Here is a 14,554-nt window from a genome sequence, read left to right as displayed (position 1 = left end):
GGGGCTCGGCCGGGGCTCCCGGCGGGCGGGAGAGAGCCGAGAGCGGGGACCCGCAAGCGCTGGTGTCCCGGCGGGACGTACCGCCCTGAGCCCTGCTCAGACTGGTGGGTGAAGTCAAGGAGTTTGTGTAAGGCGGGAGAAACGCTTCGTGTAGCGTCCTAAAATCTCCCCGGTTTGAAGGCTCTGGTACTTGCCCAACTGTGTTTATGGCATAGCGAGTTATACATGGAAAAAAGAAAAGCTTGGTCGCCTTTTTGACTTATATGGCTCTCTGAACACAAAACCCCACAGTTTCTGTGGGGTTTCCGACTGATGGTGTTTTCTCTCCCCCCAGTCTGCTGTTGTTAGAGCTGCAGCAGGGGACTGGCCACTTCACTGACTAATCTGGTGATGACACTGTAAACGGCTAAACCAAGCCAAAAACAAATCGCCACGTGAATCTTCCCAGCAGTGCATGTACTCTCATTTTACTTGGTTATGCCTTTGCCTTTTATCTTTTCCTGATACTTTCTAGTGTGCCAAGAAGGCTCCGGACATTCTCCTGTAGGCACGCCTGTATTTGAGGTGTGATTCACTGCTGTCTTACTCAACCCCTTCCCCTGTTGCATTGATGCAGACTGTGCAGGAATCCCACTGAAAAATAACCATGGAAATGGTACCTGCATTTACACCGGTGTCTTTTTTTCCATCCAGATTAGTTCTCCAGTTTAGTGTGCAGTGGGATGCGCTATATTTTTGTCTTGGCATAAGGACACATGACAACTCTGACGTGTTTTATTCCGTGTTGATTATCTCAGGTAGAAGTGTGCCTTTTACCCTGTGTTCAGAAAAGAACTGCAGGTAAAAAGCAGGAGTAGCTGAACGTGGAGAGTCGCCTATAAACTCAGAGTTCATATAGTCTCTTCTCTTAATTTCCTACTTGGAATGTATCTGCTATGATGAAAACCATGTGGTCTACTGGCATAATTTTTAATCTCTGGGATATTAGTTGCCCATTTGTATGGATTAATACAGTAGAAACTCCTACAGTATGATTATATGCCAAAGGGAAAATACTTGGCAGATGTAAACAGGGGTCTTGCTTCCTCACTGCCCTGAAAATCTTATGATTCACACTCTGTTAAATGGATATAAAATGTTCCCCAACCAGAGTGGTGGCGGCCTCCTAGGAAACAGGAGTTCAGAGGAATAATAGCAGAAATAAGATAAGCAGTGGAAGGGTCAAATGAGGGTGGAGAGCAAGAGAAAAGAAAAATAGAATGTGAAATCTGAATAAGCAGCTCTAGAACAAAGGGAGGAGAAAGCACAGAAGCTGTGAGAGCATTTTCATTAGTTGCAAGGTTGCTTCTGCCAAAGGTGTACTGGCTTAATTAAATCAACTTCAGATCACTCCCAACTGGTTTTACCCTGTAATCTGCATATTGTTACACTGGGCTAGCTTCCACAGATAACGGCTTTGCGAGGATGAAGCAGCTGGCTTGCCTGCCCTGCTGAACGGAGCCGTTTCTGGGGGTTGCTGTTGTGGCTGTGGAAGGCCCAGCCTGCAGGCAGGGGGTGAGGGGTGGCACGCCGCTGTCTCCAGGCCTCCTGGGTGCTGGGTGCATCCAGGTGGCCCCCTGTGACCCTCAGCACCCTCAGGAATGGGCTGTTCCAAGCGCCCTGTAGCCCTGCAGAGCCAGGCATTGCCAGGGCTCTATTTTAGAGTTTGCCGCTTGGGCAAGATGGATGAGGGTAAGAAATAATGGCGAGAAGGACAAAGTGATCTTGAGGCAGTTTGTTTTGGCACAACAGGAGTATAAAGAATTAAAAATAATATTTTGAGGTCCTGTCAGATTTGCAAATACACTGAATGACTATCAGTGAAGAACAGCAATTTCATTCTCTCTGGTATTAGTCATACGGTTACAGCTTTTGCATTTGCTCTGGCACCCAGAGCAGCCAATACATTATCTAATTTGACTGCTGCGTATCACAGGCCATCAGTTCCCACCCGTTTGTCACTACTGAGCCCAGTAGAGACTGAATATGTTGTAACTTTCCCATGCATAGAGCTGCACGGTGTAGTGATTCTTCTGATTTTTTTATTGTTAGTTGACAGCAGTCTTTGTCAAATACATGTTTAAACTCTTATATCAATTTTAGTATCAGAAACAAACAAGTACTGTTTCTTTTTATTCACCTTCCTTGGGACATGACTTGCAAGTAAGTCGATCCTTCTTTCTTGTTCTCAGCATCTTTTGGAAAGCACTGATTCCATTCTGTTTGCAAATCTTACAAAAATCTAATGGCATGTTTTCCTTTTGAACCTTACTGGTTTCTCATCAGCCTTAAATCTAATCTCATAAAGTGATTGTGCTTGTTTTCCAGATTTGTAGATGAGCAGTTTAGTGAACAGGTATTTGCTGGTTGTTTTGCTGCTCTTGTGTTCCTTCAGTATTTCGAGTCATTCATACATTTTTCTCCTTCGGTTAGTCTATTCTGAAATTAATCCGAGTTGGAGTCTTTTTTTTTTTTTTTTTTTTTTTTTTTTTTTTTTTTTTTTTTAATTCCACAGATGTTCACAGTCCTTGCAGAACACTGGCATGCCTGTCTTGAGTGATTATTTTGGTATTTGCAAGATTACCTAGGTTTTCTATTTGTTGGAAGTACGTAGGCAGAGGTTAGAAAGTGAGAATTGTCAGCACAGAATGCTCGGTCCTTGGAAATGTGGGATTAGGAAGATAAATATCAGTCACAAAAACAGTGTTGCCTTTGTTTCTCTCTTTTTTTCTGGAAACTACTTAGTGCTACCTGTTTTATCTGTAATCTCTTTACAGGTACTGAAATTACAAAGCTTGGGAACAAAATACCTGGTGAAGAGAGTGATGCTCATAGCAGGCTAACTGAACAAATAAGCAGCTGTGCAGCATTCACAGGGGAAATTATTTAGATGCGTAGGCTTTTTCTCCTCATTAAACTCTACAATTTGATTTCAAAAATTACTGCTAGCCGTTGTGTTGATGTCACAGCAACTCAGTCGATCATCATACAGTTGACTTTTGGTAATTTGGAAACTGTAATTTCATTTGGTTTAAAAAGCAGTAAATGTTCTCCTGCTTTTTTATTGTGGAACTGGGCAGGTGTGACACCTGATAGGTGTATTTTCGAAGTAGTAGGGGACTGACATTTTGCTATTTCAGAGAGGTGTTTTACAGAAATTTTAAGTTTCAGATGGTGGCGTTCAAAATGATTGCTCTGTCATGGGTATAGATTTCTCCCTCCCTGTGGGAAACCAAATATTGAAGAAAAGTATTTGGATACTGCCAAGCAGTTTGCATTTTCATCATATTTTTTTCTCCCATAGCTTTGAAGCATCAGGTATGAATATTTGATTCTAGATCCTGCAAAGTACTCAGCACGATCCCCAAGCTTCTGCTTACACAGCCGCTTTAATCTGGCCCCAGCCCAGCTGCAGTGGAAACGGGACAATGCTGCCCTGTCATGATATCCCTCCAGCTCTCCTGTGCCAGCAAACGTGACCGTGCAGCTGTGCGGTGAGCTAGATTACAAAATTGATCCACTCTGCCCAGAAACCTCGCAGCAACATACACCCGTTTAGTGGGATCAATGTCCCACTAAAAAAAACCCAAGGCACAAAACACCTCCCTCTGCCCCCCAACCCCACAAACAAATGAAAAACCCAGCTCTGAAGAATGCAGAGCTGCTTATATCTGCTCAAGGACAGGTGAAGGCCTGCTAAAATCCTGTGCAGTTCCTACTGACTGCCACAATTCTCAAGCTGAACAAAATGCTACCCATCTTCTTACTAGGCCATTATTTGAGGCCTGGAAAAAACGTTGAGAAATTTACCAAATTGTAACCTTTCTTATTAGACTAGGGATACAGAATTTCAAAGTGAAATCTAGACATTTAAGGAGGCAACAAAGAAAATGGATATGCAAAAAGAAGACTGATTCTGATTTATGGACAGTACGTTTCCAAGTGCTGTAAATAAGAGGCTTCAGACAAGCATGGTGTAGTTTTTAGTGGGATATTGGACAACATTCTGCATTCATTTAAAGTGAAGGTGTGCCAAGTGCTTCCCTACACATAACTGCAGATTTGGCCTAGCAGAACTGGCAAAAGTTGTACAAAATCACACTGATACTCCCGACAAAATAACCTGCAGCGGCTTCTAAATCATATGAATTTTCTATCCCTCTTCCTTGCTATCTCACAGGCTGCAGACAGATGTTCTTCTCTGACTCCAGCTATGCTACCATCAGACTAAAATCAGCTAGGCTAGGTTAAGGTACGGTGACACAGTCTTTGGTGTCAGCACTAACTCATAGGTGCTGCTTCCTCAGGTTCCTCTCCCTGACCCCCCCAATAGCTCTTAGCCCTGTTTGTGTGTCTTCACCTTAAGCTCCATTTGTGAAACAATCTGTTTAACTCTGAGCAGACTGATGCAGAATTGCTTTTAAGTATAACCCTAAATGTGCAAATCACTGCAACTGAGGAAGCCATAGCTTCTCCTAGGGTATAATAATAGGAAAAGTAGCTTGGCTTAAGGATAAATTGGACTTAGAGTAATATGTTCCTGAAGCACTGATCAAGAAAAACTGTACCCCCATACAGCATAAAGTAAGGCAGCTGACTTCAGGCAGAAGTTCATTAAGGAATGCTTACACAAATCCTTCTGGCAGCAGAGCTGTGGGGAGGCGGCCTCCAGCAGCGGGGCACTGAACCTTTCCATACAGGTTTGGTTTTTTAAAGAACAAAACCATCAGTAACAAAGCTAGCATAAAAATAGGGTAGGTGGAAATCCCTTAATTTAAAATACTACACAGAAGGCAAGAGCAAAGACAGGAGCATGCACAAAAGGTGAGGACAGCTTAAAATCACCTGTTTCGTTCTGTAAAACAAAGAACTGGGCTTCTCTTTCTCTTCCTGCTTTGAGAAAATCTGAGCTTTAGCTAGTTAAAGAAAACAAAACTATCATGGCTCTGAAAACTGTATTTCCAATTGTTCATCTTGCAGCACTAGAAACAAAATCACATCAGTGGGTTTATCTGAAGAGCAGTGGGGCTGTGATTTATCAACAGTAATCCAGATACGTTGTGCAGATTTTTTAAACCCAGTCTTTGGTAGGTAATTAGGTTTTTTTAGAGTGACTTGATGACTTCTGTGTACTCTGAGCGTCTGTAGTTGTCTTCCACTGAACTTCTGCCACTACTTAGTACTGGTTATTTTAGTATCTGGTGTTTTAGTAGATGTGATGCCTCTCGTAGGACACCCGGTTCCGCTGCAGCTTCTTTAAAGGTTTATCTCCTGCCTGAAAATTCACATCCTATTCCACTGGCCCTGCATTATTATACATGGAATCCATCTTTGACGTTTCTGTGGTCCAGCGTGAATCCTGCCTCTTGATAAGAAGTGACTGCCGTTGAATCCTTGCCTACCGCAAAGGCAAGACTTGTTAGCAGCAAAAGGGAGGCCTGTGTGTGTTTTGGGTGAGCAGATTGCCCATGACCCCTGGCACCTGGACCCTCGCTGAGGAGACAGTGCCTGCTCAGTCTGGCAAGGTCACAGGCCATCAAGCACTCTGCATCGAAGGGTAGAGATGTTCATACCTCCACTGCAAAGGCGCCTCTTTGCAGAAACATGTGGTGAGTCCTTCCCCCATCAGGGTGGTGGCAGGAGGCCGTTGTTTGTCCCTCAACAGCACCTTCCAGCATGAGAGCCGGCCCTGCTGCTCGGGCTGCGTCACCGTGCGGGCTGGTGAGTCCTGCGCTGTCGGCTCCCTCGCCTCCTCAGCTTCTCCTGCCCTTCAGTCCCTCTTAGTCCCCTCGTCTGGGCTGAAGTATTTTCTACTCTCACGCCAGTTCTCTCCTCCTTGCTGTTCTTACACCTTTAGCAACACGTTCTCTTTTCTTGGTTAAGCCCTCCCTGCGATGAAAAGATGCTTCTCTTGTAAAACCTTACAGCTTTTAGGTTATCAGAAGTTAGATGTTGACTGATGGTATTAGGCCTTGAAATCTTCCTTTCTGGTTACTTACAGAGTTTTGGTGATTTTTAATTTTGTTTGCTTAACGTATGCTAGTTCTTTTAGAAATACAATAATTTACTTCATCTTGTGTATTTGTATGGTATGAAGAATATTTAAAACTGACACAGACTTTACAAAATACTTTGGTGTGTTTAAGCTTACGCGTGCGGTTATGTGCCATGTCAGATCTAGGCTAGAGTGGCCATCACCTTGCAGAACAGAGTCTCGTGAGGACTAAGTACATGGGAAGAAGAATGGCACCAAAACTTTTATATGGAAATAAAAACCCAGGCAGATATTTTTTTCTTACACAATTTGGAATGATATGAATGGATAATATGAGTTGTTCTGAAATATATTTTTAAATGGTGAAAAAAATTCAGTGGTTTTTAATTTACATATGGGTTCAATTTGAAGTTCTGTGCCTTGCACAGCTCTGGGTACCACTTGTTAGAGAAAGAATGCACTTTCTGAAGTTACAAGGTGATAGTTTTATTTCTTTCTTTTTTACTGTGAAGTTAAATGTTCTATTTATATACAAGCAAGAAGAATTTATTTGATTTGTTTCAGCAGTTAGAAGGCAGGTCAAATTTTGGACCAGGACCATCATTTCATTGGTGCTATTTACTCCTCCCCGTACTTTTCTGTCCTGTTAGGTCTAGTCTCCTTGTTCATGTGAATCTGATCTTTTTGTTTAAAAGAGAAGAAAGAGTCTATCGCTTTTAGATGGGTGACTGAAATGCTTGGTTCCAAAACTTGCGGGCCTTAAGAGGTAACGAAATTGCAGTATTTTGTTCCACTACTACCAATCTTTCTATAGAGTCTCAGGCTACTGCTTTGGCTTTGTTTTTCATTGACAGAGAAAAAAGAGAGTCAAGGCAAAGCCCAGATACTCTGTTGTAATGCAGGGAGCGTTGATCCCATGGCAGCTCTCTGTTACAGCATCTGTACTTCTGCTCTGCTGAAAGAGCAATGTAGATTTAAACATTTTATGTGATGGATGCCAGAGCAGCAGAGTGGGAAGTTGCTCACTGCACTGTTACAAATACCCTGCTTTCCGCACAGGCTGCCGAATAAGCAGGTACACTTTATGAGACAGACAGTTAAAGGTCAATTTAACTATGCATTTGTTATTTCTTAATAATGGAGAAAATTATAGGGTGCTGTAGTGGGTAACTCAGACTCACATCTTCCAGTAAATCTTTTAATGAACATGTTGAAGCATATTGTTTCATTTGTAATTTTTTGTTATACATGGAGGTAATAAATAGGAAGCTAGACGGAACATTAATAAAAAAAGTATATAATAAAACTCTGCAAATTTCTTGCATTCAAATCCAGAAGTCTGTTAATGATGCCTCAGGATTTCTGCCTTTAGCTCAGCAAAGCAGGATTTTGTCCAGGATTGCCCCGCCACATGCCAGGGATTGCCCAGAGAAGCTGTGGCTGCCCCCTCCCTGGAAGGGCTCAAGGCCAGGTTGGACGGGGCTTTGGGCAACCTGGGCTGGTGGAAGGTGGCCCTGCCCGGGGCAGGGGGTGGCACTGCATGGGCTCTGAGGTCCCTTCCCACCCAGACCAGTCTGTGGTAATTAACTACTGAAAGCGTCAGAGCATTTTCTCGTTTCACCCTCTCTTTCAGTTGAGCTTTGAAATCGCCAGGTGTGCTGTGTGCCGCTGGCCAAGTGGGTGCGTTTGGCCAGTGGAAATGGGTTGTGCCTGTTGTGATCCAGTCAACGAACAAAATGCCAGCTGGCTCCCTCTGTTCAGGCTTGTGTGGTGGACACGGGTGGCTTGTTTTCCTACCCTTTTCATGTCAACTTGTCAACTTTAAAAAAAATTATTTCCTTTCTTTTATTTGCTTGTTGCAATTTTTTTTTTTCTCTATATGAAGTGGTTTTAGAGTTTATTTTATCCTGGATTTGTTACTTAGACTATTCAAAGAATAGAGAGGGAACAGTAGTTCTCTTGCAAGGCACAGATACTCGTAGAGCAGATGAGTTATTTCCCCCCCACCTTGTAGTGACAGAGCACTCCACGAAGCTGATGGTTTTAAGTGTTACTCAAATTGATCTTCCTGCTTTGGATTAAGTTTTACTTAACGAGGAAGTAATGAGATTATCATAGACAAAAAGGACTAGGTCTCTTTTGGGAACATACGATTTCTGATACTTGACTTTGTTTCAAACAGATCCATAATTTTTTCTATAGGGAATGCAAAATGAAATGGTAAGTCAAACGATGGACTTCTCCAGCAACTGTTTTGACACTGAATGGTAAAAGTATTCTATGGTGTATTTTCTTCCTGGGGAAAGGATTGACTGAACGTTCTGGGTGGGTGCCTTTTCCAGGTAGTTAGTTCAACAAGGAAAACAGATCTAATTAAAGGCTAAAGCTGGTTATTTGTTTGTTGGTTTTACTCCATGCTGTACAATGGGAGTGATTCTCTGCCTCTTCCCTAACTATAATTAGGATCAGAAGGTTCACTGCATGTTATTATTCCTCCTCTTTGAATGGAAACAGGCAGTAACTAAGCAATTAACATTTCCTTTAAACTTTAAAACCTAGGAAAAAACCTCCCACAAAATATTTTAGAAATCTCCAGATATTCAAAACAGCGCTGGAAATAAGGGACTTCTATGTTTGGTGGTTTTCTTCTTGAGTTTGGATGTTTTAAGGAAACATCTGGCCTAATCTACAATCAAAGTTCCTACTGATGTATTCAAAGTTTTCAGTGAAGCCTGTGGTCCATTTCTGGTGTTTCATTGTGGATGTCCACTGGTACTTCACGTGAATCACTGACAGGTGTTTAACTCCCGCGCTTGCAGAATTAAGCAACCTTCATTTGCACAAAATGTGAGTAGCTGTTAAACTGCCATCGATTATGCTGTTAAATTATATTTTGTGTATATTATTGATTTTACATTTAATAATTTGAATTATTTAAAACGTACACAACAAGTTTTGTTTTAAACAGCATGTCCAGATCATTAAACGCTGTGCCTTCCCACCCAGTAATTTTGCCCTCTGATTAGCAGCAGTTCAGTTGAGAGGAAAAATTTCCACTCATGACTCAAATCTGCGAAGATTTATGTATGAAAATGACTTGTTGAATTGAGGCAGTAAAGTCTAGGCTCCTTCAGAGCTAATGGTTAAACTCACTGGGAGAACTCCTGCTCCTGGAACAGGGACCTGAACTGGGCATGAATCATCACCAGCAGCAACACGTAGCGGGGTGTGATCGCAGTCTGCAGGCCTTGCTTGCTCCAGAAATGCTGACTGACACTTGTAGAGTTTAATTTCTATTTAAATGAAAGGGGGTAGGATCTTGCCTTAATATTTGGTGTTCCCATATTGAAGAATATACTTGAGTCATATACCTTGGGCACAAGCAAGAGTTTACATTAAGAATGCACTGCAGTGTTTCATTGAATTGGAAGCATCATCTTTTAAGAGGTCATATTAGTTATTACCAAAACCAGCTCTAAATTGTAGTGAAATACTAAATTGTCAACAGGAGGAGAAAGAGAGGATTGGTAAACCTTGTGCTTTTTACTGTTCCTACAAGATTTAGTCATGGCTGGTTGTAGACATAGCTGATTTAGCATTCTTGGGGAAGAGTTTTCTATGTCCTGAAGGTTTCTGTTCCGTGGCTTTTCATCTTCTGTGCTTTGTCTTTCGAAGCTGCATCGAGTCTTCCAACCTAGAGCCTCTATTGAAGTGTGACCAAAACCTTGAAGTGGGGTATCTGAACACAGGCTTAGATGAACTTTTATAATACTGAAGGGGTTCTGAGCTAAATACATCAGCATTAAAGCAGAAATACATTTAACTTGCATTGGGTTTATCATTTTGATTGGTATATTTTCAGGTTACTGAAGATAAAATACAGGTTTATACAGATCTTGCCCTTACTGAAATCATCTTAATGTTCATTTTCAGTGGTTTAGTGAAGTCATAGTGTTGAATTTGTGCTAACAGAAAAAAATATCTGTTAAAAGGCTGAGATCAAATACAAATGTATGACATCATTGCAGAAGAGAGATATGGGTAGGCTGGAAGGGAACAAACACTTCTTTAATCAAAGACGGGAGCCCTAAAAGAAAATGGCCAGTAAGTTGTTTTCTGCGTCAGTTGTGTTCCTGCAGATGTACTCTCCTGCTTTCTTTTCAAAGGAGATGAAGCTAAGGCAAATAGGTGAAGTTCTGTTAAAATACTGATACTGTATCAGAAGCATGTCAGTAGAAAGAAGAGATACTAACAATTTGCCAAAAGGATGAATAAATAAACTGGAGGTGCAGCTCTGCTGCTGCTGAGCTTACCAGTACCCATAGTTATTTTTCAGAAAGGACAGTGTTTCTTGTGCTGGAAGAAGCTTGTTATTTAAAGCTGGCCAGATGGACCCAGATTAGGATGATGATTCCCACAATGTGTAATACAGGAGAATGATGCTAATGTGGCAGCTGGGCAGGGAACAGTCATAAAAGGGGTTTGTAGAGAGAAGTGGGTGTGATGGATCCAGTTGTCTAAAAGCTTTCAAGTACTCCCAATTTTTCATCAGTAAGTTATTTTTGCCTTCATGTAGGGTTAGAAGAGAGTCGTCCTGTGGAGCTTGCTTCCCAAGTTTATCCATATCAGGAGTGCTCGGATGCTCAGAAACCAAGAGAAGCAGGCAGGAGGAAGGCTGGCTGGCTGTAGCAGAGGAGTAGAATTTCTTTTAGGCTAGTGAGAGGCTAGATTGTTAGCTACCTGTGCATCATTTTACTAAAGACAGATGCTTTGTCTGGCCTTTACTCATAATTTTGAAATTCAGCCCGATTTGTTTCATTTAACCTAATAAAATCTTAACCCTGCTGAAGGTTTGATGCAGCAGTGAAGCTGTCAGGTGGTATCCCTTTTCTCTATTTCCAGCTGAAGTTCCTGAACCTGACCTGGTTTTCTTTTAATTTACTTTTAAATCCTGTGCTGTTCTGCTTTGACCACGTACACCAGAGCCGGAACAGGTACTGTAAGCTGATGGATGAGGCAGGAGAATAACCAGAAGCCAGCTTGGATATCACCCTGGGGACGAGAAGTATGGGTTTGTCTGTGCGAGAGACTGCTCGTTCTGTCAAACTGGGATACGGATTGCTGATTCTTACAGGAGAGTTTGCACCCTCCCATGCAATTGTACAGCACGTAGTACTTATTGGCAGAGCTCCCTAATGCAGTTTTTTTTCATCTTTTAGAGCTTTCCTCCAAATCTGCTGAGTTGTCTGGTGCTTAGTTCTCCAGCTCAGATGCTCCTTTGCCCTTCCCCTGCTGCTGGGGCTGCAGGCTGGGGCTCCGTGGTGGCAGTACCTAGTGGACATGCCAGCAGGTTTGTCGTGGCATGGGTGGAGAGGGAAGCACTTCCCTGTTGGAGAAGTTATCTGATTTAGCTGTTAGACAGCTCCTGACCGGTCCTGGCCCTCCCTCTCTAGTGGCTGCTCTTGGGTACTTGACCCGCTCTGTTCCAGCCTGGCCTGCCTGTTCTTGAGAACAAACCCGAGCTTAGGCTTCGCTGCACCTCGGGCATTTTGGAGACAAGTGAGCCGGGGGAAGCCTCAGCTCTTGCTGCTGGTGCCGTGGCCTGGAGCTTCCCGCCGGGGACGTGCAGTGGCGAGCTCCCGCGGGCTGGGGCCGGCAGCCACCCCGTGCTCAGGTGGGACACAAAGCTGCACGGCTCACGGAGCTCAGCGGGCCGGCCCTCGTGCGCCAGACCAGAGCCGGGTGGGCACCCTGGGCAGGGCAGAGCCTCCTTCTGCCTTCGTCTGACAGGCTGGGAAAGAGCCAAGAAAGGGAACCCCACGGAGTTTGGCTTATTTTCAACTTTCTGAGTTACTGTATAAAGTGTGTCGGGTTAAACACTCAGATGACTTGATACTTCGTTTGGGTTTAGGATGTTTGGATGTGAGGTGTATGCACTGTTCAAAAACCTGTGGACTAGATTATCCCTTAATACGCATGGAGAAGAAAACCACCCAGTATGTGGGAATCCTGGTGTGCCAGTGCTTAGGAGACCCTTCAGAAAGGGCACTAGAAGCCCAAGTTCTCCTCCTTCATGCCCCATTGTCCCTAGCCACTGGAATACGATGTTTTAGGGAAGGGAAGGTACCCAGATTTCCTTGTGGCTTAAGTCTAAAGAGTATTTTAAAAGTTTAAATGCTGTCAACCTCCTTGAATTTTCCTTAATCTTTCTAGTCACAAATATTAAATGGATTGACCAAGTTTCTGGATAGTATGTTTGGTTCAAGCTGCATTTTATGGATGTTAATAAACCAATTGCTAAAAAAGCCTGCACAAACAAACCTATTCCCAGTAAAAATATATGACAGAGCAAGAGAAGTGAAGTTACACATGTTCTAAGGAGTACTGTTTACGGGATAATCTTCCTTTACAAAAGAAGTACGTGAATGAAAGTTGTTCTGTTGTAATCTAAGAAGGTGAAAAGATTTTTAAGGCACTGAACTTACTGAAATTACTTCTACTCTTTAAGTATTTTAACTTCAAGCCCACATAGGTATATGGAAAAAGTCATTAGCTGTAACTCATTAGCTCTCTTGAGGCAGCTGCTAGCTTTTAAAGATTAATGGTTTTCATAATGAAATGTAAAGTCTGGGTTGTAGCTGTAGTACATTCAGTGCAAAAATTTCAGTTGTAGCAGACTGGGGCTTGCAGGGCAGAGGTTGAGCACCCACCATTGTCGGTTAAATTTGTTGTCTTTAAACCTACAAATAATTCAGTCTTTGTAGAGTGTCATTATGATGTAAATACACCAAGCCTCACCCTAAACTGATTTCCCTTTTAATCCAGATTCCACAACAAGGAGAAGTACTATCAGATCTCAGAATTTAATGAGAGCAGTGACATAGTGGAAATTACTCTCTTAAGGTTATCAAATGCAAACATTCCAATGATCTCTTCAAGAGCAAAAGGATGAAGGTGCTTAAAAGCACTGCCAGGTGTATTGAGATGCAAAATCCAGTGGCTCTTGTTAAAAACTAGCATACCCCCGAAATATTTGCATTACTTGTCATGAACTAGGGTGGAAATGTAAGAGGAAGTAGAATAAAATTCTGCTACATATGATTTTTTCCATGCATTATGCTTGTAAGAATGAAAAATGGAAGTAGATTTTATGCTCTTTGAAACTGCTGAATCACGGTTCTTCCACTCGGCCTGGGGAGATGGAGATCAGCGGGGATTTCCTCAGAGTGCTGATGCAAAGCCTGTGCTCCGAGAACACTGCCTGACAGCAGCTCGCCCCTATCAGTGGAAAATATCTCTACTGTAATGCTGGTTTGAATGAGTAGGGACTGCAGAACTGATGATGGAGGCTTAAATGCCCTTTCAAAGGACTGACCTTGTGAAAAGAGCAGAGTTAGAGAATCTTTTGAGGTAGATTGTTTATTTTGTACCACTGTACTTAAATATACCCCTGAATTGCCCCTCTAACTGAAAGACAGGGAAATTGAGTGCCAATTCTGATGTCTCACTCTGCAGTCAGGACTATCCCAGGTTGTCTTTTCCTTTGTAGGTGTATTTTCCTGCTTTTAATTTGAGAAATTCTGGCAACTGGTCGAAGTTGCTGCCTGTCTCTGGGCTGTTACAAAACTAAAAAGTCCAAATGGTTCCACGAGGTGCATGCAGACAATCCACCTCAAGTCTACCGCAGATAGCTTTATTTCTGTTTGCAGCCTTTCGGAATGTGGTAGCCTTGCTGGCATCTCTGCTAAGGAAAAGGAACATTGCTGTGTAAATGTTAACCGTAATACACAAAACCCCTCAAGAGACCTGCTGCTGTGTAAAAGCCATGCTGCTGGTCTGTGGGGCTGCCGTGGCTCCACGGCAGAACGGTCACGCGCGGTCAGAATCCTCGTGTTGGTTCCTCCCGGTGATTTCTTGGCCATGGGAAATACAGGTTGGGCCTGATGCTCGAGGAGAGACTTGGAGCAGTTCTTCACTCCTCCGTTAGTAAGAATATCAGTAGGTTTACAGAAGCATCAAGCCACAGTTGACTATTCACGTCTTCCTGCGCGAGGCTAGAACTGTGATGACTTACGACCTGAGGAGGAGATGTATGAAGGTCTGGTTTAGACCCGTCAGTCAAAAGGGCTTTAAAATAAGGAATTTCAGTATATTGTGATGCTTTCCCTTTTCTCTAAATTCAGGTATGTGGTTGATTTACACTTCAAGGGAAGGGCAAAATTCAGGAAAGGGGAGGAAAAAAAAAAAAGCCTGGTTTTGTTTCTTTGTGAAGAAATAATTGAGAAGTAGTACTAAACAAATATTTGAGTTTTCTTACAGTTTTTTTCCTACTTTTTCAGCTTTTGTTATTAGTGTTTTAAGTTTTCCTGTTCAACCTTAATCGACTGATTCGGTGGAAGGTTATGTCACATAATTGTACTGGAGTTTCCAGGAAGTGCTGCATATTGTAGAATTCCATGGGAAATTATGCCAGTTTGCAGCATTTCACTTTCTTTTTTTTTTTTTTTTTTTTTTTTTCCC

At 42.6% G+C, this 14,554-nt stretch overlaps 1 protein-coding gene across 1 annotated transcript in view; it reads left to right on the top strand.

Moving 5' to 3' along the window:
• Positions 1–704: 704 nt before the first annotated feature.
• CCDC148 (coiled-coil domain containing 148) overlaps positions 705–14,554 on the top strand; it is a 73,340-nt gene continuing 59,490 nt past the window's right edge. Inside the window, exon 1 of the mRNA XM_026852233.1 lies at positions 705–840. The gene's annotated coding sequence lies outside the window, so the exon portion shown is untranslated. The remainder of the gene's footprint in view (positions 841–14,554) is intronic.

The sequence above is a fragment of the Athene cunicularia genome, assembly GCF_003259725.1.
Source record: "Athene cunicularia isolate RWA chromosome 7 unlocalized genomic scaffold, athCun1 chr7_part1, whole genome shotgun sequence".
In the NCBI taxonomy this organism is placed as follows: Eukaryota; Metazoa; Chordata; class Aves; order Strigiformes; family Strigidae; genus Athene; species Athene cunicularia.
This window is presented reverse-complemented; position numbering and strand designations above follow the sequence as displayed.